Source organism: Hibiscus syriacus, unplaced genomic scaffold (assembly GCF_006381635.1).
Source record: "Hibiscus syriacus cultivar Baekdansim isolate YM2019G1 unplaced genomic scaffold, ASM638163v2 tig00111199_pilon, whole genome shotgun sequence".
In the NCBI taxonomy this organism is placed as follows: Eukaryota; Viridiplantae; Streptophyta; class Magnoliopsida; order Malvales; family Malvaceae; genus Hibiscus; species Hibiscus syriacus.
Genome location: NW_024063015.1, coordinates 919,268 through 942,305, shown reverse-complemented (window position 1 = coordinate 942,305; position 23,038 = coordinate 919,268). Strand labels below are relative to the sequence as shown.

The following is a 23,038-nucleotide window of genomic DNA, read 5'->3' as shown; positions in this document are numbered from 1 at the left end:
TATTTTTTATGGTTCGTGTATCTTGTGTCACTTGGAATATTAGGGGTTTAGGTAGGAAGGAAAAGGCTAGGGCAGTGAGGAAGGTGGTTGTAGATAAGAAACCATCGTTTCTTTTTCTCCAAGAAACGAAATTGGAGGTGGTTAATATAGGTTTGAGGAGGAAGTTGGGGGGTAAATATCTAGGTGGGGTGGTGGAGTCCCCGGCAGTGGGAGCATCAGGAGGATTGGTTACTCTTTGGGATAAGGACTGGTTTTTACCTAATTTGGTGAAAATTTCACCAAGGTTTATTGCTTTGAAGGGTATAGTAAAGGATAACCAAGAGGTGTGTTGTTTTATTAATGTCTACGGGCCCTCTGTTGAAGCTGATAAAGAGGCGTTTTTTGAGGAGTTAACCAGTTTTATTTCTTCATTGGGATGCCCATTATGTGTAGCTGGAGACTTTAATGCTCACTTATCACAGGAAGAGAAGATGGGGAAATCTCTGAATGAAAATTCAATTGGGTGGTTCAGGGAGTTTCTGTTTCAAGCAAGTTTAATGGATCTGCCTTTGGTGGGAGGAAGTTTCACTTAGGGTAATAATAAGGAAGATCCTACGTTTGTGAGGCTAGATAGGTTTCTAGTTTCGGACGACTTTTTAGGTTTATTCCCGGATGTTGTTCAGCTGTTATTACCTAAATCAATTTCAGACCATAATGCTGTGGCATTGGAATCCAGTAAACTAAATTGGGGTCCGAAACCTTTCAAACTGTTCAATTATATCATGGAGGAGGAGGGTTTTAAGGAAGCAGTGGAAAAGAAAATTTCAGAAGTAAAGATTAGGAAGAGACTGAGCATTGAGGAGTTACTTAGAGAAACAAAGGTGGAAATCAGAAATTGGTCTAATGAAAGCAGAATGCAATTACACAGTTTGATTGAAAGCAAAGAGAAGCTAATCTCGAATCAAGAAGCTCAACTACAACAAAGGAATTTTTCGTTTCTGTGGTGGATGTTGCAAAAGAAAAAAGTGAACTATGGTCAATGTATAAAAAAGAAGAATTAGTTTGGTTCCAAAAATCAAGGGCGCAGTGGATTATGGATGGGGATCGAAATTCAAGGTATTTTCATCAATGTGCTACAAATAGAGGGAGGATTAATGCTCTTAATTCTTTGGATGTGAGTGGTAATTTGATTGAGGCGCCGATGAAGATAAAAGCTGCTATTTTTGATTTTTTCAAGAACGCTTACAATGCCATTCCGACGGTCGAAGTTGAAAAGCTGGAATTGAATTTCAATAGGCTTTTGGAGGATCAAGTTACACAATTAGAGATGAAGTTTTCGGAGGGGGAAGTTTGGGAGGCAATACAGTCTTCAGATAGTAACAAAGCTCCGGGTCCAGACGGATTGAATATGGGATTTTTTAAGAAATTTTGGCAGTTTTAAAAGGAGATATTCATAAGTTTTTCGAAGATTTCTATGAAGGGAAGAAGTTTGGGAAAGGTGTTAATCATTATTTCATTACTCTAATTCCGAAAAAGCAGAATCTGGTTGGCATTGAGGATTACAGACCAATCAGTTTGGTAAGGGGAATATACAAAATTTTGTCCAAGGTTCTGTCAAGAAGGCTAAGGTTGTGCATAGGAGGGTTAATTGGTCAATCTCAATTTGCTTTCATCCCGGGAAGACAGATTTGTGACTGCTCCTTAATTGCTAATGAAGCCATTGATTTTTGGAGGAGGAAAGGAAGAGAAGGTCTCGTTTTCAAGAGGGCTTATGACATTGTTGATTGGAATTTTTTAATTCAAATTATGGAGTGTATGGGGTTTAGTAGAAGATGGAGGTTGTGGATATATAACTGCTTGAGTTCAACTTCTATTTCAGTTCTAGTTAATGGCTCTCCTACTTTTTTTGATAGGAATAAGAGGTCTCATTAAAAACCTCCCTCATAATTGCCTCTTAAGAAGAGACGATTAGCGGAAGGAGGAAAAGAGTACCTCAATATATAAATAACCCAAAATTACATAAGACTTTAAATACAACATCACCCGAAATAAGAGACTAAACATAACCATAAAAACACTAAAAGAACGTTTCAACCAATCCCCTCCTTGCTAACTTATCAGCCTCCCAATTACAAGCCCTAGGGACCAACCTAACCACAATGTCCTTAGTCGAAATTAAATCCCCTAATTCCCCAACCAAAGAACAACAAAACGATGGGGCCTCAAAATCCAATCCACTGTTGTTTTACAATCACTCTCTAGAATAAGTCTACCCTTCAACACCCATCCCGAATTAAGAAACAAATCCATGCCTTCCTTAATAGCTTTCAACTCAGCAAGCAAAGGAGGACCTGTTCCCACAGCCTTAGAAAAAGAAATCAAGATAGAGCCATTCGAATCTTTTAGTACACCTCCAATACCACCCTGCAAGCCATCACCTCTAATCGCCCCATCCAAATTGAATTTATACAAATCAGGAGGAGGTGGAAACCAGCACTGATCGATCTTCCTCTTGTGAGATAAAACAACTAGACTGTCTGCAAGCCGAGGATCCCCAACTAATAAATCAACCTGGATATTAGCCTTAGGAAATTTGGCTAAAAACCATTTTGCCAGCCTGAATCTGCATATGAAGAACAATGTAGAGCTCTCAAAGTTCCAATTCTCGAAAACCACTAAATTCCTAGCCTTCCATAGTGACCACAAAACAACACCCGGGATAAATTTCCAAATAGAAAAAGAATCCATTAAAACGGTCCAAGACCAGAGTAAAGACATAGAATCTTTAAGCAGAACAGTAGACGCATCCCATATTATGATGAACCTATTCCATAACTCCTAGGCAACCGGACATAGAATGAATAGATGTTGAATTGTTTCTTCCTCCTTTTTGCATAGAGGACATAATAAATCTTCCATGGAAACACTTTTTTTTCTGCAACTCCACTCTAACAGCTAATTTTTTATGAGATAGTTGCCATAAAAACGTTTCAACTTTCGGAGGAGCCAATCCCGTCCAAACCCATTTATTCCACTGAAAAATCCCACCAGACCTACGTGTAAGTGCTGATCTGCAAGCCTTCACTGAGAACAAACCATCTCCATTCCCTGACCAAGATAAAAAATCTTCAATTGAATCAATCAAAACAATATTATCAATCAAAGTCATTAGAGAAATCCATTGCTCCAATTCCCAGTCACATAAATTCCTCCTTAATCGGATATTCCAAACCCAACAATTGTTTTCATAACAGCCAAAGTCCTCAACTAATCCCCTTTTATTAATCGATAAGGCATAAATCCTAGGGAATTGTTCTTTTAAAGTAGAATTATTAACTCAAACATCATTCCAAAATTCAATTGATCTACCATTCCCCACTTGAATCTTTGAATTTGACCTCAAACAATTCCCTATATCATCCTTCTTCTCATAATTATTCCGAATTCCTCTTCATATCCATGAATCTTGAGGATTTGTAGCTTTATTAATTGATAGAGACAAGTTACTAATATTGTGCTTGCAACAGATCATCTTCTTTCACTGTGAATCTTTCTCATTCGCAAACTTCCAAACCTACTTCCCAAGTAACGCTCAATGAATCCGTTTCTTCATAGGATTATCCCCCACAAAAAATTAGCCATCAAAGAATTCAACTTCTGATTTATCTTTAAGGGAATTTTGAAAATCGAAAGGTAAAACATAGGCAAGGACGACAAAACAGACTTCACCAACACTAATCTCCCTGCCATCGATAATGAAGTAGCTTTCCAGCCTGCTAATTTGCTGCTTAACTTCTGCAGTACTGATTCCCACAACAATTCTGAATTTCTGGTAGTTCCAATCGGTAACCCAAGGTATGTCATAGGAAAAGCCCCCACACCACATCCTGCACTTTGAGCCCATTCCTTTCGAACATCATCATCTAAATTTACACCGAACATCTTACTCTTGGACAAATTAAGATAGAGGCCTGTCATTAAACTGAAAATCCTCAATACTCTCCTAATGTTCAGAATCTGAGTAGATGAGTCTCTGCAGAATAGAATTAAATCATCTGCGACCTGCAAGTGCGTCAAATGAAACAAATTATCCTCCCTGCCAACACTGAACCCTTCGAACAGAGCACAATCTGCAGCCTTAATCAACATTAAATTCAGTAATTCCCCAACAATATTAAACAACAAAGGAGACAAACTGCAACCTTGTCTCAGCCTTTTCCCCAACTTAAATTCATTAGTCGGAGAACCATTGACTAGAACTGAGATAGAGGCTGAGGAAATGCACAAATCTATCCATGAAATCCACCTATCTCCAAAACCCATAGTTCTCAGAAGTCTCAACAATATCGGTCATTCCACCGAATCATAGGCTCTTCGAAAATCCACTTTGAAGACCACATCTTTTCTCCCTTTTTTCCTCCAGTAGTCAATAACTTCGTTAGCCAAAAAGGCACAATCCAGCAGCTGTCTTCCAGGAATGAAGACAAACTATGATGGACTGACTAAATCTTTAATAACATACACAAGCCTTCTAGATAGGATTTTAGAAATTATTTTATACAAACTACCAACTAAGCTTATTGGTCTATAGTCTTCGATACCTTCAGGATTTCTGATCTTGGGAATCAATGTAAGAAATGCATGATTGACCCCATGCTCCCAATTCCTTCCGTTATAAAAATCTTCAACAAATTTCATAATATGAGGCTTCAAAGTTGACCAGAATTTCTTAAAGAAACCCATGGTTAAACCATCTGGCCCCGGTGCTTTGGCACTATCCGAGAGAAAAACTGCCTCCCACACTTCCTGTTCTCAGATTTTAACTTCAAGAATGTTTTTTTGCTCATCCGTCAGTTTAGCAAAATTCAAATCCAATCCATCCACCTGTAAGGTAGATTTCGAATTATAGTTGTCCTTGAAATACTCAAAAACGAAGCCTCTCAGCTGTTCTGGGTCTAAAATAACGTCCTCTGCTACCTTCAATGATGAAATGGTGTGTTAATTCTATTCCTATTCAATGCAGATAGATGAAAAAACTGTGTTTTTGTCCCCCTCAATATTCCATTTCACTCTGGACCTTTGTAGCCAAATCCTCTCCTCCTTCCTATGCAAATTCCACAGTTCCAGTCCATTAATTCTTGCTTCCAATTCTGAAATATCATCAGAGAGTCCCCTGTAATTACTCCTTGGCCAATTCCTAATGACCTGTTTAGTACCTCTAAGAAGTGAAAACAAACCCCTACCACCATTAACCTTCCTCGGATTTGAAACTGATTTTTCCACCACCCCAGCAAACCCATCTTCCTCTAGCAAGTAATTGTAAAACCTAAACGGCTTAGGACCCCAACTATTACATTCTTCTACGAGCAAAACTGGATTATGATCCGATAAGGATTTGGGAAGCATTTTTTGGATCACATTAGGGAATTGATTTAAAAATGAACCACTTATCAAAAATCTATCAAGCCTTACCCAAGTAGATGCCTCTCTATTGTTACACCATGTGTATCTCCCCTACTAACGGTAGATCCATCAAATTATATAACTGAATAAAAGACCTAAACAACTCCATCGAATGCCAATTTTGTGTAAATCCACATTTCTCCTCAGGAACCAAATAAGCATTGAAATCCCCCCATGCAAACTGGCATATTCAAACTTTGTACAAAACACAGAAAATCCCTGAAAAATTCCTCTTTTTCCGCCTCTACTGATGGACCATACACATTAATAATGACACATTCAAAATTGCTCATCTTGAACCTCCCTAATAGTGCCATAAACATATTGTGGTTATGCTGATCCCTGACCTCAAAAAGGTTCTCATTCCACAAACACATCAAACCACCTGCAGAACCATCAGCTGGAACAATACAACTACCTCTGAGCAGACTACCCCCAAGCTTTCTCATTAATCCACTTCTACACACATTCAGTTTTGTTTCTTGTAGTAACAAAATGACTGGCTTTTCTATATAAACCAATCTTGACACTGCTCTGATTTTTTTCAGTTTTCCCCAGCCCCCTAATATTCCATGTGATAATTTTTACTTTTCACATTTGATTTAATATCATACAACACCCAAATCACTCCTCAAACTATAATTCGGAACCCTTTCCAAACCCCAACATCTCCAACCTGAAAATCTCTTCTTCTATCATCTGATGCCCCCCTTTAAAAGAAATTCCCAGCATTTCACATACTTCCCTAGTAGCTGCAGCTTCGGCTCTAGCTTTAACATACTCTTGAGAAGGCTGAGAGTCCTCCCTGACATGTTCCAAGGATTCTCTGACCATACTATTAATCACCCTCCTATAAACTCTATCATAAAAGCTCACCTCCACTTCACCCTCCGAACACACACTACCCGAATGACATGGAGCCATTCTTAACCTTCTCTGATTCATTGAATTTTTTGCCCGAGAAAATTCCTGAATAGAATATTTTGAAGAATCTAAACTGCTTTCCTTAATTAAATTCCTGTCAACCACCCTTGTTCCTGAACTAGTTCCATCTCTTAAGACCGACATTCGTTCTCTGACACTCAAATATTCTGCCTATTAGGACCTATTGGTCACTTAATTAACTTCCTCTTCTTTGAAACAACCTATTGGTCACTTGATACTTTATCCCTTCGAAAAATATTCTGCCTATTAGGACCTAAAATAATATCCTCCTGCATACTCCTCTTCCCACCAGACTGCTCTACAACCAAGTCAACACTCTGATCCCCTTGCGCCAGTTCCCTTTCCCCCCTGAAATTATTGTTACTCGCCTAGGCTCAACATCTTCTTTAGAATTCATAGAATTAGCTGAACTGAAATTGGGCTGTAGAATGAATTTATCTCCAATCCATTTTATATTATAAGCAGGCCCAAAAGGTCTAATTTTCTTAATACGGGATAAGGCAACCTCGTCATCAGATTTGGCCTCTTCTAAAATATTTTCTCTCAAACCTAGCCCCACGTGACCTCCCACTTGGATTGACCTACTTTCCACAAAACCTGACAGCCCACAATTAGAGTTTTCTGCATTTGACTTCCTTGATGCAGCCTGTCCCCCACTAACTCCCTTCATATCACTGTTATGGCCATTATTCAACCATGAGATAACTTCCTGCCTAGAAAACTCTACTGGCTCTTCTCTGTCAACTGCCATAGCAGGAACACAATCATCCCCTGCCTCAGAAAAGACATAATCACTGTTCAACTTATTTGAAATTTTCTCATCCATCTTCCTCCCCGACTCCTTCGGCTGAATCAACACAGACCCCATGGAAATCTTAACTTTGAAAGATCTACCATAAGAGCCTACTGTAACTGAATCATGAACATCGAATGGAGTCTCCACCCTAAGCAAAACCTTTGCAGACGAGAGATCATATCTATGTTTTGATTCATCCTTGAAACAAATGAACCTTCCCCATTTCCCTGTAAGTTTCTCCAAGAAAGCCTCATTCCAGCACAGTAAAGGCAAACCACACAATTCTAACTGGCACAACGACAAAGGTATTCCATTCTCATTTAATACCGGAGCTAACCAATCGAAACACGAAGACAGCTCTTCCATCTTATTCTCCCAAACATAAGAGAATTCCTCAACCGAGGCAAATGTGATGATACAAGCCTTCCAAGCATATCCCCATCGCGACACCTGAACTCTCAATCCCTCCAACTCCCAAGCTTCTTTTAACGACTCGTACTCATAAGATGATTTCATTATACCTGTTAATGAACGTTTAACCCATTCCGAATCGTTAGTCGAAATATGCATCTCCCACACATTCTTCTCACCAGTAGCTGTCCGCTTCCTACCCTCCACGTTAATCTCTGGCTCTTGTTCTCTTCTCCTGATAACATCTGACTTCACAACTTCCTTATACGATCTACCATCCCTGAAGCTTTTCATCGATTGTTCCTTTACCCCATTCTGAACCGAATCCTGCTTTCTTGACTTGATCATCACCGTGCTCTTCCCATCAACATCCTCCTTCCTATTTACCTTTTGATACTTAGCAACCCCTACGTATATTCTCCTCCCATCAAACCACTTCCCATTCACATACTGGATAGCTCTCTTCCTACTTTCCTCATCAGCAAATTGGACAAAAGCAAACGTCGAGGACTTGTAGTTTGATTTCTCTAAAAACCTTGGAATGAATATTCTTAAAATATGACCATACGAACTAAAAAAATCCCATATCACATGTCTTGAAACCCTCTTACTAAGATTATCAATGAACGCTGTCCATTCCTCACCGGAAGCACTGAACTTTTTCAAATTTCCTCTATTTCTCTCCTACTAGAAGTTTTAAAATTTCTAGGGGGCTGAGACAAGGGTGTTCTTTATCCCCGATCCTGTTTAATCTAGTGGGGGAATTTTTGAATCTGTTGTTGTCTAAAGCAGTAATGTTGGGGCTGTTCGAGGGTTTTCAAATAGGTTCTGATAATTCTTCTTTGATGCTGTCTCATTTACAATTTGCGGATGATTTGATTATTTTTTGCAAAGCTTCTAAGGGACAGTTGGCAAATCTGAAGAGGGTTTTGGTTGTATTTGAGATGTGTACGGAGCTTCAGTTGAATTTGGTGAAGAGCAGAATTTTTGGTATTAATTTACAAGATCAGATTGTTGGGAAGTGGGCAGAATCTATTGGTTGTTTAAGAGACTCGTTTTCGACAGAATATTTGGGATTACCATTGGGAGCAAAGAGAAATTCTATTCATCTATGGGATCCGATTGTGAATAAGTTCTATCAGAAATTGGCAAGCTGAAAATTATCTTCTCTATCCATAGCAGAAAGGACAGTTTTGATAAAATCAGTCTTGAATGCACTCCCTAATTATTATATGTTACTTTTCAAAATGCTAGTGGTTGTGAGGAAGAAACTGGAATATATTATGGCCAACTTCTTGTGGGGTTCATCGGTTGAGAAGAAAAGGTTTCATTGGGTTAGCTGGAGTACTGTTTGTTAAAATAAAGAGTTGGGGGGATTGGGAATTTCGAATCTTAAGCTACGGAATAGAGCTTTATTGGCCAAATGGGTATGAAAGTTTGGTACAGAGATGGACTCTCGGTGGAAGGCAATGATGTTCTAAGTATAATGTGGAAATGAGTTCTATTGTTTTAAATGATAATGTGCCTTCTAATGTGTCTTGGATTTGGAAAGGTGTTTTAAATAACTATCGGACTAATGACTCATTTGGGTTATGCTTTCGAAATAATCTAGTGCTTCAGGTGGGAAAAGGAGATTCAATTAGATTTTGGCATAATTCATGGATCTCTAACTATTCCTTGAAGAATCTGTTTCCTAGGATCTTTGCACCGTCAGTTAATAAGGGGTTGTGGCTAATTTTGGGGGTATGTCAAATGGGGAGTGAGTGTGGGATTTATAACTTAGGAGGAATTTAATGGATAGTGAGTTTGAACATTAGATGGAAATGATGGTATTGTTGGATAATTTTCATCCTCTGTTGAAGGGTGAAGACCATTTGGCGTGGAAAGGTAGCGGGGATGGTGTGTTCTCGGTTCAATCTTGCTCTAGATTATTTTCTAGTTTATCAGACTCAAAAAATTCATGGTTGGAGATTGTGTGGAAGGGTTTAGTTCCACCTAAAGTGGAGATATTCCTTTGGCAAGTTATTCATCAGAAGTTGGCTGTCAAAACTGTTTTAATGAGAAGAGTCAAAAATATCGAAAACTCACTTTGTGTGTTCTGTGGAGTGGAACCAGAATCGGTCAGTCATTTATTTTTTTCTTGCGTCTAGGTTTGGCAGATTTGGGTCAAACTCCTACGTCTGTGGAAAGTAATCTCAGTTCTTCCTAATAACCCGAAAGGTTTCTTGCTTTCATGGTTGCAATTAAGACCTAACTCGGGTATTTGGAGATTTATTCCAGGAGCTGTTTTGTGGTTTGTCTGCCTGTGCAGGAATCAGATTGTATTTGAGAAAGGCAAGTTGCATAAAGCTAATCTGTTTTTTTTGGTGAGGTATAGGGTGGCGTCATGGTTTTTAGCTAAAAATAAGGATGTCTTTTCAAACTGACAGCCTTGTGGGATATCTTACTTTGGCGGATATACATAAGTCCCCCTCTAACTTCCGACTGTCAAGATTAAAATGGTGCCCTCCTCCTACAGGTTATTTTAAGATGAATGTTGATGGGGCTGTTAACTTTGACTAGAGAAGAAGTGGGGTTGGTGGAGTTCTTAAAGATACTGATAATAACAAGCTGGTTTCCTTCTCTAGAGCATTAGGACCTTGTTCTCCTATTCTTGCTGAGATTTTTGCTATCAAAGTGGGGTTAGCATTGTTTTTTGAGTTAGTTTGGAGGGACAGGAATTCTAATTTTAGAAAGTGACTCGTTTATTGCTGTGAAGTGGATCAATAGCCCGGAACTATGCCCGGTTCATCTTGTTGATTTGATTACAGAAATTCAGAAGACAGTTGTGCAGTCTAATGTTATTATTAAGCATATTAGCAGATGTATTAATGTGGAAGCTGATTGTCTAGCTAAGTCAGGAATTGGTTAGTGAGTGAGGAGGTTATTGTTATGAGTTGTGGGTTTGGTGTATTATTTTGGTTATGTTTCTATGTTAGACAATTTTATGTAATGTTTGGTAATCTTATGTAATTATGGGTTATTAATATATTAAGGCACCCTTTTCCTCCTTCCTCTATTTGTCTCTACACAAGAGGCAACTATGAGGGAGATTTTTAATGAGGCCTTCTATTCTTATAAAAAAAACAATTTTCATAACATGATTGGCTACACTAATTGGCTACAGGTGAAGAACAACTAACAAGAAGACTTCACCAATTTATGTAGCAATTAACAATCCCCGTACAATGAGGTAGGATTATAATGTTATAATATGTTATCATCCAACCTAAAACCAAAGAAGGGCAACAAACAACACAACCAATAAGCAGCATAAGAAACTTGGGTTCTTATATAATAGCATCCAACCTAAAACTCAAATAAAAAGAAAACTGTGAGTTGTTACTATTGTAAATATAAGAGTTTATTTAAAAATAGTGATAGAGATAAAATCTTATCTCTTGATAACAGAAGATAAGATTTGTTATTTAAATAACTCCTAGTAGTAGTTAAACTCTTGCACTCTAAGTCTTTAAATAGACTATGCATTTTATCTACAAGATATAGAAAAACACTCATTATTCTCGTGAGTTTCCACATGGTATCAGTCTATGGATCGAACACTCCATCAGGATCGATGGTTTTCCCTTCTGAATGTTCTGGCACTAACTCATCGACAGATTACTTTCAAACTGTCGATGATTTCCCAGAGCTCTTTGGCGTAGCAGTCACCTACCATCGTTTTGTCGGCTATAACTACCTTTCGTGGTCCCAAATCCCAATCAGTCAAGATTTTCCTTATTGGACGAGGGAAACTTGGCTATATCTCCGGGGAGATTCCAAAACCTTCTTCAATAGACCCATCTTTTGAGAAGTGGGTACGTGAGAATGGATCTTGTACAACCCTCCCACGAGGCTTATAGGTCTATAGTCATCTAATCCACCTATATTAGACACCTTGGGAATAAGAGTAATGAATGTATGATTTATTCCATGTTCCCAATCTTTCCCCATATATAAAAGTTATGAAAGAATTTCAGAATGTCGACCTTTAGAACATACCAAAATCTTTTGAAAAAGCCCATATTTAAACCATCCGGCCCGGGAGCTTTGTTGCTATCACACGATTGTAAAGTCTCCCAAATTTCTTCCTCCGTAAATTCTTTTTCCAAAATTAAATTTTGCTCCAATGAAATTCTGGAAAAATTTAGCTTCATATCTTCCACTTCCAAGGTAGATCTTGTGTTAAAAATTCCAAAAACATTCCAAGGTAGATCTTGAGTAATCTCACCATTAACATTCAAAGCACTCATGAAATTCCTCTTCCTCCTAACTAACGCACATGTATGAAAAAACCTTGTATTACTATCCCCTTCCTCCACCCATTTTGATCTCGATTTTTGAAACCATATATGTTCTTCAATTTTGTAAAGCCTCCATAATTCTTTTCGCATAGCAGTCAATTCTGCTCCTTTTTCTCTACCATTTGAATCTTGCAATTGCTGGAAATTTTCCTCTGCCAAGTGAATTTTCCTTTCTAATTCAGCAATCTCTACAGCTGGAAATTGGTCTCACTTCCCCGCCCATTTCTTAATCGCCATTTTCGTTGTTCTCAGGATAGACAGAATTCCAGCTCTGTTCTGTTTCATCTTACATTCTCGAACAGTAGAATCAACAAATTCCTCAAAACCTTCCTCATCCATCAAATAATTTTTTTTTTTGATATGAATGGAAGGCCTCGTTAAAAACCCCCTTCTTGATTAAGGAGCTTGATAATAAGCTCCTTAATCAGCGGACGGAGGAAAAGAGTGCCTTGAATTTTATTAATAATGGAAAAATTACATAAGATACAACCATTACACCAATAACAATACATAAAACTTAAAAACATCCCCTAGCATAAAAGCCTTTACAGTACATAAAACTTAAAAACACCCCCCTGCCATAAAAACCTTCACAGTAGAATAGAAAACCATAGTTGACTCCTAACAATCAACCTATCCCACTCTTAGCTAGATTGTCTGCCTCCCCATTGCACGCTCTTGGAATCCACCTCACTGAATGTACCTTACTAGTGATGAATGTACCTCACGACAGCCATTGAAAGGAGGAAAAGAGTACCTTTTTTTTATAGGAATAACAGGCCTCATCACAAACCTCTTCCTTGATTAACGAAGTCTGATAATCAGCTCCTTAATTTAACCACTCAAGTAACAACCAAAAACCTAAAACTCAAACAATAAAACCCACTGATAATGCCTAACAATCAACCAATTCCCATCTTTGCTAAACTATCAGCCTCCCCATTACACGCCCTTGGAATCCATCTAACTGAGTGCACCCTATCCGAGAAGAGTGATGAAATCTCCTTAACTAAAGGTAAGATAAAAACAGGGGCCAAAGTTGGGGTCAATATCCATTCCACAGCCGACTTACAGTCACTTTCCACAATCAACTTTCCAACAGTAACCCAACAAGAAGACAAATAGATTTCAATTCCTCTCTTAATAGCCTTTAACTCCGCATCCTGGGGGGGACCTTGACCTATATTTTCTGAAAAAGTCAGAAGAAAGTTGTTGTTCCAGTCTCTCAAAATACCTCCTATACCTCCATTTGTGCCATCAAGTCTAACAGCTCCATCAACATTCATCTTCAAAAAATCAACAGGGGGTGGGAACCAGCGAATCACCTGAACATTCTTAGGATTAAGAGCCTTAATACCGTCTGCAAGAGATGGATCACCAATCAGCACATCCTCCTGAATAGGAAAATTAGGGTACTTGGCTAGAAACCATTTAGATAACCTGAATCTAACAATAAAAAACAGAGACATCCTATCAAGGGGAGCACCTTCGAACACCTTTGCGTTCCTAGCTTTCCAAATCGACCAAAATACTACTCCCGGAATAAATTTCCAAATCAACGATTTCCCCCTCAGTTCACCCCAAGAGCTGATCAAAGAAGGTGGGTCCTTTGGAAGTACCAAAGCTATATCCCAAAAGCTTACTATCTTATACCATAGTTCCCAAACTACAACACACGAAATAAATAAATGTTGCACTGATTCCACTTGTTCCTTACAAAACGGACACAAAATTTCATCCCCTAACTGCATTCCTCTCTTCACCAATTCTTCTCTCACTGCCACTTTCTGATGAGCTAGCTGCCACAGGAAAGCTTCAACACAAGGAGGAGATAATCCCTGCCACACCCCTTTAAACCACATATCAGAACCCCCCGACACCTTCCCGAGTACATTTCTACAAGATTTTACTGAAAACATTCCATCCCCACTTGCAGACCAAGAAAGAAAGTCTTCTACTGATTCTGTCAGTTTAAAGTCATTCAGTTTTGTCATCAATTCCAGCCACTGCTCCAATTCCCAGTCACACAAATTCCTTCTAGTTTCGACATTCCACACCCAACCATTCGAATCAAAACAGCCAAACTCAGTAACCTTACCCCATCTGTTTGTAGACAGCACATACATTCTAGGGAAAAGATTTTTTAAAGGAAACTCGTCAGCCCATGTATCTGTCCAAAATGAAATAGACTTTCCATTCCCCACTTTCAACTTAGAGTGTGATCTGATACATTCACACTCCGAGTCATTCTTCAAGAAATTGTTAGCAATACCTCTCACAATCCAAGAAGATTTGGGCGTAAACACCTTGCTAATAGACATGGAATTACAACTAACCTTGTGCCTGCAACATAACACACTTTTCCACAAAGTATTCTTTTCATTGGCAAACTTCCACACCCATTTTCCCAAAAGAGCCCGATTAGAAAGATTCACATCAAGAACACCAAGACTACCAGAATTCAGAGGCTTGCAAACTGATTTCCAATTAACCCAGTGTATCCTCCTTTTTTCCTCATTACCCCCATAGAAATCTGGCCATTAATGAATTGAGCTTCTTACCAATAATGCAAGGCATTCTAAAAAGTGATAAGAAAAATATTGGTAAGGAAGTTAGCACCGACTTCAATAAAACTGTCCTGCCAGCCAAAGAGAGACAAGAAACTTTCCAGCCGGCAAGTTTGGAGCTAAAATTCTTGAAAACTGGATCCCATAGAGCTTCTGAGTTTTTCTTAGCACCGAGAGGAAGTCCCAAGTAATCTGTTGGAAAGGAACCCACTGAACAGCCCACTGCTAATGCCCACTCTGTTAAAACTTCCTCTTCCACATTAATACCAAACAGCTTGCTCTTCGCTAGATTTAGATGCAACCCTGTCATAATACTAAAAATCCTCAACACTCTCTTGACATTTTTAATCTGGGAGAGAGAAGCTTGACAGAAAATGATCAAGTCATCGGCAAATTGGAGATGTGACAACCGAACAGAGTTTTCAGATTTCCCAATAACAAAGCCTTGAAACAGACCCCTGTCTACTGCTTTAGTTATCATCAAATGAAACAGCTCACCTACAATGTTAAACAGTAACGGAGATAAATTGCACCCTTGCCTAAGTCCTTTGGCCATAAGAAACTCTTCCGAGGGGGACCCATTTACAAGAACCGAGATTGAAGCTGTTGATATACACCGAGATATCCACGACAACCATCTCTTGCCAAAACCCATCTCTGACATTACTCTGATTAAAATTGGCCATTCCACAGAATCATAAGCTCTACGAAAATCTACCTTTAAGACAACCCCTTGTAACCCTTGTTTTCTCCAGTAATCAATCCCTTCATTTGCTATAAAAGCACAATCCAACAGCTGTCTCCCCGGTATAAAAGCAAACTGAGATTGACTAATAATATCACCAACACAACAACTCAATCTCTTCGATAAAACTTTGGAGATGATTTTGTATAAACTGCCTACGAGGCTGATTGGTCTAAACTCCTCTACACTGTCCGGATTTAGCTTCTTCGGAATAAGTGTGATAAAAGCATGATTAACACCATGCTCCCATTTCCTTCCAAAATAGAAATCTTCAAAAAACTTCAACACGCGTTCCTTTAAAATTGGCCAGCATTTTTTAAAGAAGCCCATTGTGAAACCATCCGGTCCTGGAGCTTTAGAGCTGTCTGATTAAGCTATAGCCTGCCAAATTTCCTGTTCTAAGAATTGCTCTTCAAGTTTGTTAGACTGTTCCTCTGACAGCTTAGCAAATTCCAGAACTAAGTCCTCCACTTCCATTGTTGAATTGGAGTTGTAGGTTGCCTTAAAAAATTCTGAAATATGTAACTTTAACTGTTGAGGGTCTGAAACCACATTCCCATTTATCTTCAAGCTTAAAATTTCATTTCTTTTGCTTCTGTTCAGTGCAAACAAATGGAAAAACCTTGTGTTTCTATCCCCGTCTTTAATCCATCTAGTCCTTGACTTCTGAAACCAAATGCTTTCTTCGATTCTATACAGCCTCCAGAGATTAGTTCTACACTGCCTTAACTGATCCCACTCCTGCTTCGAGAGAATTCCACCTTGAGCTTTACAATCCAGTTCATTAATACATCTTTCTAAGTCAGAAATCGACTCAGAAATCCCCAAAAATTTACTGCTATACCATTTTCTGATTGATGTTTTTGTTCCTTGCAAGATGTTGAAGATTCCCCTTCTGTTAGTTCTCCCCCTCATAACAACCATGGAAGATTTAACCAATTCCTCAAATCCTTCCTCCTCTAATAGATAATTAAAAAATCTGAATGGTTTAGGACCCCAATTAACGGCTTTATCCTCTAGTGATACTGGATTATGGTCAGATAAGGATCTAGGCAAAAGTCTTTGCACTACATTCGGAAAAGAAGTCAGAAACCTCCCAGAAATTAAGAACCTGTCGAGTCTTTCCCACGTAGAGTCTTCTCTATTATTACACCAAGTATACCTTCCTCCCACCATAGGGAGATCAATTAAGTTTGATTGTTGTAAGAAGTTTCTAAATAAATCAATAGAATGCCAGTTTTGGGACTTGCCCAACTTCTCATCCGGATTGAGATACACATTAAAATCTCCCCTTATACACACTAACAAATTTTGAGCAGACACAAACTCCAACAGTTCCCTAAAAAAATCTTCCTTTTCTGCTTCAATTGATGGACCATAAACATTTATAATCACACAATCTTCACTAGAATTTCTGAACTTCCCAAAGACTGCTATGAATCTGCCATTTAAGATGCTGTTCGAGACTACAAAATCATTTTCATTCCACATAATCATTAATCCTCCTGCAGATCCCACAGCTGGAACAACAATACCTCCTTTAAGAAAACTCCCCCTATCCTTCTTCTTAAAGCCAAAGAAACACTTTCTAGTTTTGTTTCTTGAATTAGAAGAAAGTTCGGCTTTTTCCTCTTCACCAAATTAGCTACAGCTCTTGATTTTTCCTTTTTTCCAAAACCCCTTACATTCCATGAAATTATGTTGACATTTATCATAACGAAAAAGTCAACACCAAAACCTTTAAGCTAGTCAACAGAAGAACGCTAATCTCCTGAATTCCCCCGTTTCTTACTTTCGGCCAATCCCTCCTCAAAATTTATAATTTTGTCTAGAAAAGCCTTCTTCCCCTCTTTAAAAGATATCCTCAGTATTTTGCTGACTTACCATGTAGCCAAAGCCTCCTCCAAGAACACCGAGAATGTTGAAGAATAAACAGTAGGGAAACTAACCACATCCAAAGCTTCTCTGATCAAAAGCCTTCTCCTACTTCTACTCACTCTCCCTGGCATAGAACCAGGTATAAATCCAGTAGAGACCTCTTCTACAGTCCCTGAATGTTGAGCAATACCTACTTCTGAAGTCTGAGGAACACCAAATTCCTCATTAGTGGAATTGGCCCCTTCCACTAAAGAATTTAGATATGATTGTCTGCTCAAACTAGGGATTAGAATTTTCCTATTTTGAACAACCAACTCCCTTATTTTATGTCCCTCATCTTTTATGCTCGGATTATGCCACACCTTTCTTACCCTAGATCTTCTATATACTCTAGATACAGATCCTCTTTTCCACCTTCCTACTGGGACGTTCCTACCACATGAACTTCCAGACAAGAGGTTCAGAGGACTCCAACTCCTTAAACCATTTGTGACAGACTCCTGATTGGCTCCCAACACCTGAATTCCAACCTTTTGGACTGGTACGAGTTCCCTTTCCACCTCTGTTTCCTCTATACTGTTAACTTCTTTGTCCAGTTCAACATCTTCCTCTAACCCTTCAGAATTATTATTTTTAGAAAGCCCTCTACAATGTGACTGAATTCTGACATTTGACTCTCCAGTATTCCTTTTTAAAATAGAGTCAAGCTTAGAAGGAACCAAAATATGCAAGTTTGATTTCTCCACATCAGTCTGCTGAAGATCACTTGGAATGTCCACCCGAGGATCTATCTGTTTACCATAGCCCAATTCTATTAAGTTAACAGCTGGCCCAGTCAGAGAGAGTCTTGTATAAATTGGGGTGGGCTCACTAAAGTCTTCTGACTGCTTTTTCACTACTATAACATATATTATTTCTCAACCCGAGGCCCATATATTCCCCTCTTAAATTCAAATTTTCCTCTGGTAGTTCTGACACCCTTTCTCCACTGGGTTGACCTTCATCTACCTGCCCCATTAAATGTTGATCCTCACAACCACCAGCCGCAACATTACATACATCCCCTTCCAACCACGTGTCGACTCTACCTCTAGTATCCTCAGCTAATAAGTCTGACCTACCAACCCCTCCTGAGTACCGATCATCTTCCTCCTCTGATGCTGCAACTTCCCTGTACGCTCCACTGCCGTCCACCGCTGAATTCACTGCTGAAAAACCATTCTGTTTCTCAAAAACCGACCCACATTAATTTTAACCAAATAAGATCTCCCATACGATCCAAGTGTAACTGTTTCCGGTATATCAAAAGGACTGGCCACCCTCAACAATGCCCTTGCAACCGCCATATCCTCTCTTCTAGCCGTCGAATCTTGGATACAAATCAGCTTCCCCCACCTTGAAACAAGTTTTTCCAGAAATAGGACATTCTAACATAATAACGGAACTCCAACTAATTCAACCAAGCAAAATGACATCGGTAAGCCTTCCTCATTCAGAAGCATATCAAGCCATTCAAACCAAAATGATAATATCTCCAATCTACTCGACCACTCCTCCTTTAATTCCTCCACTGAAGCAAAAGTTAAAATGCAAGAGTTTCTTGCGTAACCCCATTTGGCTAACTTGACTTTGATCCCATCACTCGCCAGATCCTTCATCACTAGCTCCAAATCAAAGTGTGTTTTAATGATCCCTGTCAATGATCTTTTCACCCAATCCGATTCAACCGAGGGAATGTGCATCTCCCACAAGTTCCTCAGCCCCGATTTCTTCCTAGGAATCCCCATCCTATTTTCTTTGCTCACCTGATCTTCCCTCAGCCCAACATTTGAGACCAACGCATCCTTATATGATCTTTCATCTCTCAATCGATTAAAGGACTCAATATCAACTTTTCTTCTCCAATATCCTCCCTTATACACCGTATCTTCTTCCCGTATGAAATTTCTGTTGTCCACTTGGCGAGGTCTCTGCTTCTTATACTTAGCTACCCGAACATATATTTTCTTTCCATCAATCCAAATACCATTGACATTTTCCACCGCCTTCTTCAATCCTTCCACCTTTGCAAACTGAATGAAAGCAAACGTATGGTTACTATAGTTTGGTTTGCTAGAACTACTCGGGATGAAAACTCTCAGTACACGACTCTGTCCACAAATAAAATCAGCACTCTTCAAAAAAATTGGCTTTTTCATCTTCAACAGCAGGCCCATAAACATTAATGAAACCACACCTGAAATTGGTTGATCGAAATTTCCCAAAAATAGCAATAAATCTTCTGTTTATAACATGATTTTCCAATTCAAACGTGCACTCATCCCAACAGCTCAATAAACCTCCAGAAGAACCCACTGCTGGAGATTCTACAACCCCTCGAAGTGTATTCGAACCACTCCTTAAAAAATGTCTCTGAACCTTCTCCAATTTAGTTTCTTGTGTTATCCCCTAGTTCTGGCATCCATATATTTTAAAATTTATGATAACATCCTTTATATTTGGGATTTGAAAATATCAATACAAAAAGCTGTGAACCAATAACTTTAGAAATTTACGAAACCCAGTCCAGCCTATATGTGCTAAGAACATTGTATGTTACATTTTCTCTTTACTGAAGCACCCCTTATTGTCTTGCAAAGCCACCAACTTCAAAATTACTCACTTTGCTTCTTTGATTTAGAGCTCAAATAAAATCATTCAAGATAGAGGCCACATTGACATCAAGACACCCAACCAACCCTATTTCATTCCCTCTATTTTATATTATTTCTCTTTGTGATCTCAAATTTTCTCACACCTCTTGGTCAAGGCAGTGCTACCTCCATAATTGCTTCATGTGTTATCCGCTAATTCTGGCATCCATATTATTTTATTTTCTATATTCAGCTATACCGGACACATATCCCGGCATATCTAAGGTGTGTAAGTAATCATACACAATTATATTCCAAAAGTGGAGAATCTTTTTAAATCAAGTTATAAGAATTATACATTTGAAACAGAACGGACTACTGGAGAATCTTCTGTTTGTCTGTATCTCACAAGGTTGGACCTCTGATGTCACAGTCAAGAAAAAAACCTTTGACCATGGATGTGAAATTACATATGCATGCAAAAAATACTATAAGCATAAACATCAATAAAAATTTTCATTAATATTATTATTCATGCAAGTGTTACCTCAGGATCAGCAAGTATATTATCATCCAGAACAGGACCATTTGAGTGAACTTCTTGAGTCCTGATGGCAGTGCTGCTCCATTTCAGTAATCCAACATTCTAGGAACCAGAGACAGTTCTCATGTTGAGTGCAAATAAAAATATGTTCGTCAGAGAAACACTCATGTGACGAGCAGGCAATGATTTAAAAAACATACCGACAAGATATAATTCAGATCAAGATGATGGGTTTTCACTAGTGAAATATCTCTTGGTTTTAGTAAATCTGTTCGTCCAATTATATCATCCAACTTTTCATAACCCAGTTGTGCTAACATGCCACGCACCTCAAAGAAAAAAAAAGAATTCTATTAGACGGGGAAGAATGCAGAAAATTAAACGTGAAGTGCATAATCTAAAATGAATTCTAAATTGGGGGGAAAATGAATACAAAAGCCCATCAAGAACAAGGATTATGGGTTACCTCCTCTGCAACATATAAAAAGAAATTGACAAGGTCACCAGGAACACCAGGAAATCTTGCACGAAGTTCTTCTCTCTGTTAAAATAAAAGAAATACATATTAACAACAAAAAGTAGGGAATAGTACAGCACATATTTTTTTTTTTGATAAGAATAGAGTGTCTCTTTAAAATCTTTAAAATAGTACAGCACATATGAGCACAAGCAATCATAGCATCACATAAGAAAAAGGGTAACCTAGTACCTGACTGGCAACACCAACTGGGCAATTATTTGTGTGACAGATGCGAGCCATAATACATCCAGTGGCAATCATTGCCAAAGAACCGAACCCATACTCATCAGCACCCATCGCTGCAGCCGTTAGAACATCAACACCACTTCTGAAACCACCATCGACTCTAAGAATTACCCTTTCTCTTAGTCCATTTTCAATGAGAGTCTGCAAAAGATCAGAGATTTAAGATTGCTCTCATTAAACTGAAAATAGTTTTAAACGATTTAATTGGTAGGATAAAAGACACCTGGTGAGTCTCGGTAAGTCCAAGCTCCCAAGGACCACCAGCATGTTTAATGGAACTTATAGGACTGGCTCCAGTACCACCATCATGACCTGATATCTGCAAAAGAAAATTACAGTTGTAAGTTGACTTCAGATGGATTCCTAAGAGCGGTGTTCAACAACAGCTTTCTTGATCTTGCTCTCTCCTTATCACATTTATGTATAACTCACAGATACAGACATAAAAAATCATAACTGAAAAGAAAAGAAAATAGTAACATTAAAGACACAAGAAATCTAGACAATGAACAGACTTAACACTTTCTCATGAATATACATGGCATGTATCAGCTTTGCAAGGAATAAATCTTGACTAGCTAGCACTACTGTTTGCGTTAGATAAAAATGCCAAAAGTCCAATAGTGCTAGTATGTTCCATTTTGCTGTGAAGGAAACTTTTGAGATTCATAATAAACTTAAAATAATAGTTATCTTGATGTAATCCACTTCACAAGAAAATAGATATGTCAAAAGTTTAATCTTCTTCAGCACGCCACTTTCCTGTCGAAACTTGAAAGAACCATATAAAAACTAGAAAAGAGAAATCCCCGATGAGACCACTTTCCTGTAAGCAGCAAGTTTTTATTAACGAGCTTTCTAGGATTGAGAATTTAAAGAGAGATAAACTAAACCGAAAATTGTGATCACAGGTACTTAAGAAGGGGGAGTGGAAAAAGGCCATGATTGTTGAGGGGCAACGTGTAGGCACATTCTTGACAGCTTGAACAACATCAAGTAGAATTTTATTCTTTTCTCATTACTTTCTAAAATATTCTTTCATATATGAATTTTCTTATTCATCTATTCAAATTTTTTTTAATGAGGCCTACTCTATTTCTATCAAAAAATCTATTCAATTTTTATCTTCTTTTTTCAAATTTAAGACGAACTACAAATATAAGATATAGCTTTATTTCTAATTTATTTCCATGTAATATTTAATGTTTCATATCCAAGGAAAAACATATCTTTGCAGATGTGGGGAAACCATCAGCTTCACAAATTATGGGGAAATTTTAGATATATCTTCCCTATCATTCCAATTTGTTTATATACCTCTTTATGAGATGGGATGGCTGGTGGCATAGGGGTATTCTTAGAAATTCAGAGGGCAACGTTTAGCGACGTTTTCAGAGTGTATTGGGCCAGGCCCCTCCCCTTTAGCAGAAATGAAGGCTATTAAAAAAACAATTGAATTTTTTTATTCCTCAATCTGGTCTGCTAAAGGCAGGTTGATTCTCGAAAGTGACTGCAAAACTGTCGTGGAATGGATCCACTCTCCATCGCTTGCCCCGGTGTTCTTTAGTAATTAATTAAAGAGTTAGAATCTTGTGTTTGTATAGGGCATTGATAGTAAAGTTCATTTCTAGGGGATGTAATTGGGAGGCTGACAAGTTAGCTATGGAAGGGATCGGTTAATTGTTAGCTGCTATATAGGCTGTTCTAGAACCTTTTGAGGTCATCATCACGGAAGTTTTGTAAAGGTTTTGTTATTATTAGAAAAGAATGAAGAAATAATATGCCTTATTTCTTGAATGAGTACAAGGCTCATTTTATACAGAGGGAAATTACAACAAAAAAAGAAACTAATTAGAGCCAATATTTGACAGCTTATACTTTCCTACTTTTTCTTGACTTGCATCTTTTACTTTCTATATTTACATAAAAAACAGATCCTAGAATATCTCACAGATTATGACTAAATCA

The 23,038-nt window shown here is 38.3% G+C and overlaps 1 pseudogene; it reads right to left on the bottom strand.

Annotated features, from left to right (window-relative positions):
• LOC120155620 overlaps positions 1 to 23,038 on the bottom strand; it is a 78,054-nt pseudogene that overhangs the window by 5,701 nt on the left and 49,315 nt on the right.